The sequence below is a fragment of the Poecilia reticulata genome, linkage group LG3 (assembly GCF_000633615.1).
Source record: "Poecilia reticulata strain Guanapo linkage group LG3, Guppy_female_1.0+MT, whole genome shotgun sequence".
Classification (NCBI taxonomy): domain Eukaryota; kingdom Metazoa; phylum Chordata; class Actinopteri; order Cyprinodontiformes; family Poeciliidae; genus Poecilia; species Poecilia reticulata.
In genome coordinates, this window is record NC_024333.1 from 32,515,574 (window position 1) to 32,520,806 (window position 5,233).

Here is a 5,233-nt window from a genome sequence, read left to right on the forward strand (position 1 = left end):
CCATTCAGAAAGAAGCTGAGAATGGGCAGAACTCAACTAAGAACGACTTTGTGCAGAAATGTACTGAACACGTTCTGCATCACACACAGAGCCATGCTAGGCTATTCAAGGAAGCACAACAGGTCACCTGTCAGGGAATCATGGAGGAATCTTCATGGACAAGTCAGAGATCCTGGTTAAACCAGGGCTAAACCAGCTTTTGTGCACCTATTTCTGTTTCTACAGCTGCAAACACACAACCAGCAGAAGAAAGAAAATGGTTATAAGTCACTGAGACGGACAGCCTGTCAAAATGTTGGACCAATGTTTTAATCTGTTAAGTAATTTTCTTAATCTCTTATTCAAATTCACCAAAAAACAAACACAGAGGCTCAGCAGTTACAGCAACGCTCTCATCTATTTTTACACAGGTTGCAGCAGCCGTATTACAAGAATAAAGATGTAATGTGACTTTATTCTGATCACRTTTTGACTTTATTCTCATAATTTTATAACATTTTTTCATCTTYTTGACCCGTTGTACAKAAAAACACAAAGTATTTGTCTTTTTATAACTCAGCTTTATGAAAAGCAAAGCGATGTTTATGCAGAGACTTTCACTGAAAATCCGACTTTCAGCCGTTATTTACTTTATTAAACTTGGCCAAATGACTTGCATCTGTTCAATATTTATGAAATCAATTGTTTTATGTTACATCAATTTATTTAATTGTCATTATTAGCCAAAGACCAGTTATTATTTTGACATTAAAGGATTTTATTGTAAAGTTTTGTAAAATGGGTAAAACGGTTAAAATGGGCATGAATTAAATCATGAATTAAATGTGATTTACTATGTTTCTGTTTCTTCACAAATCACCTAAACAGAACCAGTGTGACAGCATGAAGTAGGACCCTGTGAGAAACGATAAAATGAGACAAAAATAAAGAGTGTGGATGAAAAAATCCCTCCATGCCAGCCGGTATGGAAACCGCGCTGCGTGACGGACGGCGACCCGTCGGCCGTCAGTCCTTCCTGCTGATTTCATCATAAATCAAAYGCATCAGTTTGTTCTTTCATCTTTGAAGCTGGCGAAGGCTTTGTTCTCGTTTCGTCCGTTTCAGATCAAGACGCTTTTATTCGCACACCGACCGTGAAGGCCCAGAATCACCAGCGTCCAGACGCTGCAGTTTCCTGCAACTTCAAACACGTCTGTGCGCTGAAAACACAGAAACAACGAGCAGATTGGCAGAAGATTTTTAATTTCAAATGTTTAAACAACCATCCAAACCAGCAGTTTAAAAAAAAAAAAAAAAAGTCTAGCGCTTAGAAATGTGAAGGGGTGTAACTGCTGTTGTGTAATTGTGAAATACAACTTTAACTTCAGTTACAATACACAAATACTTTCATAAATTGTGCTGCACTAATAAATTACTTTACAGAATGAGCTTCTATCTTCTTAACACAAAATCAGACTAAACTTTGGGTTGTTGAATTCACTCAACTGTGTTATATTTTATCATAAAAAGTGTTTCTGACTGAACTGTGTGGTAACTATAGCTACATTTACTTGAGTAACTTGTAGGAGTATTTGTACTGCTCTGCATTGTTTACTTTTGATTGAGTAATTTTAATATAAAGTATTTCTACTCTAAGTAAAATTTCTGTATTTTCTACCAACTGAATGAAAAACAAACACATTTAACCAAAAATCCACCAGACTCAGACCTGCAGCTTATGTTAAAGTTTCATCAGTTTTTATTGAAAGAAACTGATTTTAAACATTTTCTTTTGCCTCGTTTTGTTATTTTTTTGTTACTTATTTAAATTATTGTCATTTTGGTCCTTTAAATACCAAAATTTCCACTTACCTTTACATTTTGGTCCATCTGATGATGTAATATTTAAATATTAAATGATTGATAATTTGATCAGTTACTCAGTACTTTTTACCAAATACTTTTTTACTCCTGGGTAATTTATTGGAGGGCTGCCTTTTACTTTTACTATAATATGTTGAAGTGTTGCTGCCCTTGGAAACTCTGCCCCACTCTGACTTTAACAAGCCAAACATTTAAGGTAAATTTAATAAATTTAATTTCTGTTTGGGATCAATAATATGGAGAGCCATTTCAGCCAAAATTAAATAAATAAATAAATGGGTGAAATAAATAAAAAATGAGTAAAATAAATCAATAAATGAAAAGAAATTAGTGAAATAAATACAAAATTAGTTAAATAAATAATTTAGCTTTTTCATTAACCCAATTTTTTTATGTATTTATTTTTCATATTATCAATTTCTCAATTTCCCTTTTTTATTTATCTATTTTTCATTTAACAATTTTTTAAATTTAGCTTTTTCATTAACCCAATTTTTCATTTATTTTTCATATTATCAAATTCTCAATTTATCTTTTTCATTTATCTATTTTTCATTTATCCCTTTATCCATTAACCTATTTTTCATTGAAACATGTAAGTTAAACTTACTAAAGTGAGCTTTGTCTGAAAGTCCAGCTCATATATATATTCATTAATTTGGGCATCACTCCATTTATTTAACTGAGTTCATTGTTTTGAAACCGACTCATACAAATTCCTGCTGAGATTCAAACCCAAAACCTTCTTCCTGCCGTGCCGACAAACTTCAGAAAAACTTTTTTTTATTCCAGATATAAAAAGGCAGCGAGGAAGACAGAATCACTGAAAAAAAAAAAAAGAATCATGAGAAAGCAGAGCAGACGCTTCGAGAAGCGTGACAGTAAAAGCACAGGCTTGTTTACATGCAGACACACTCCTGCCTCTAAAAACACACATCCCGTTTCCATGGAGACTAAACAAAGTCAAAACTAGCTAAAAGTAGTTTATGTAAAATGGGTAAAAACGGTTTAACAAGTAAACTTTTTAGCTCCAAAAGCAAAGATGAATAGTCACGGATGTTAATGAGTGCGATAATTAAAGTGGATTTTGAGTGGATATGCTGTGTGTTTGGGATCCTGTCATGTAGCTTTAGAGGAGACAGGCTTCATTCTCCCGGGAATTAAAGTTCGAGCCGCATCACTTTAATCGTGTGTCACTTGCTTGTGCTACGTGAAGAGGAAAATTAGGTCCCAGATGCAAATCAACTGGAGGCAGAGGARGAAGAACTTACTGTAGAAATAAAAGCGTTTACAGCGACGGTGAAATATGAAGATGACAGGAAAATAGGAGCAAACTTCAACCAGAAACTGAGCAAAACCAGAGAACGCCTGGCAGGAAAACGGATTCCTCTCACATTTTATCCCCAGATCATCAATCAGGAGCCAGAAAAATATATTTCCTAAAATGTCATTAAGTCCAGAAATGTTTTTACTCCCAAAGCGCAGCTGGAAACTGTAATAACTGTAAGAGCTTCTACTCTTCCTGAAGGTTTTGGAGATGAGCTTTGTGAGGTCAGACACTGATGTTGGACAATAACGTCATGGCTCATACTGCGCCTCATCCCAAACGTGAAACTCTGAGTTTATAAATCCCTTTAGCTCTTTTCAGCTGGGTTCTGTTGTTTCTACTTTTATTTTTACACATCTTGTGTCGCGCCCTGTGCTGCCTGGAAATCCAATCCTGATGTTTGTAGCAACAATTAAAACCCATAAATCAATAAAACTGATGTCTGGGATGAGTGCATGTACATTTCTGACCACACTTTCTATATAATAGTTTCTCATACTACGATGCTGGTCTGTTTTTTGTAGATCTATGTTGTAGAAACAACAGATTTCCAGCTGTGAAAATCTGTTAATCATCATTGTTTGATCAATAATTCATGAATTATCAGTTTACTCTTTCATTTTCCACCTTATGTGCTAATAACATTTTCACTCCCGACCTGATAAACTGACCCTCATGAAGGATTTCAGCGGCTTCACTCCCATTTCCTGACATTGTTCCTTCCTCACAAACCTTGTGTGTGTGTGTGTGTGTGTGTGTGTGTGCATGTGTGTGTGTGTGTGCGTGTGTGTGCGCGTGTCAATTGCTCCTTGTGAGGACCCAAGCCTGGTCCCCACAAGGGGAAACCTTGTTTTGGGGTCAGGGGTTAGAGTTAGGGGGCTGCACAGTGGCGCCGTTGGTAGAGCTGTTGCCTTGCAGCAAGAAGGTTCTGGGTTCAATTCCCGGTCTTTCTGCATGGAGTCTCCATGTTCTCCCTGTGCATGGTGGGTTTTCTCCTCCCACAGTCCAAAAACATGACTGTCAGGTTAATTGGTCTCTCCAAATTGCCCCTAGGTGTGAGTGTGTGTCTCTGTGTTGCCCTGCGACAGACTGGTGACCTGTCCAGGTGACCCCGCTTCTCACCTGGAACGTCAGCTGGAGAGGCAGCAGCACCTCCTGACCCCACTGAGGGACAAGGGTGTAAGAAAATGGATGGATGGATGGTGTGAATTGAGTTTTGGTTAGGGTTAGGTATGTGATGGTTAGGGTTAGGAAAAGGGCAAAGGTTAGGTTTAGGCTGTAGAAATGAATGAATGTCAACGGAAAGTCCTCACAAAGATAGCCACGCAAGCATGTGTGTGTGTGTGAGTCTCGATCACATCTGAGGCCGGCAGAGTTGGGTTTGGTCCCAGAGGTGGCGGGTCGCGCGGCGCTGCAGCCGGATCTCAGCTGTGCTTTGTTTTCTCCTAATGAGGTCGTGATTTCTCTGACGGCGTCCATTACTGCCCTGAAAAATAGCCCTTAAACTGAAAATTGCATTAATCCTCCGCCGGCTTGAAACATGAAGCTGCACTGGAACAGCAATCATGTTGGAAATGTATTAAAATAAATTGAAGCTGCGTTTATTGTGCGTAATGCTTCGTTATTCTCCGGCAGTGACACTCAGATTCATCTTTTGCTCCGTTTTGATGCCATTTTTTTCTCTTTGCTGGCAAAACAGATTTGATTTATTGAATTCAAATTTAATCTCCATCCATTTATTTCCGTCGCCCCGTTCCATGATTTTCAGAGCTGCTTCCTGGAGTCGTTCCCAGTCCAGACGGACTGTAATTCATAATGTTGAGTCTGGACGTAAACAAATAAGTCTACTGATAGATGTTATGGTCTGAGCTGCTATATGTGTATCAGAATGTCAGATATAATAACGTCATCAGTCTCAACTGCAGACTTTGACTTTGAAACATAAATAAGGGCCAAAATAATCTACTGAATTGTTAATACGATTATATTTTTAAAGTATTGTCTTCTTCCAGTGGTGAGAAATAAAGTTACTTCTGGTTAAAG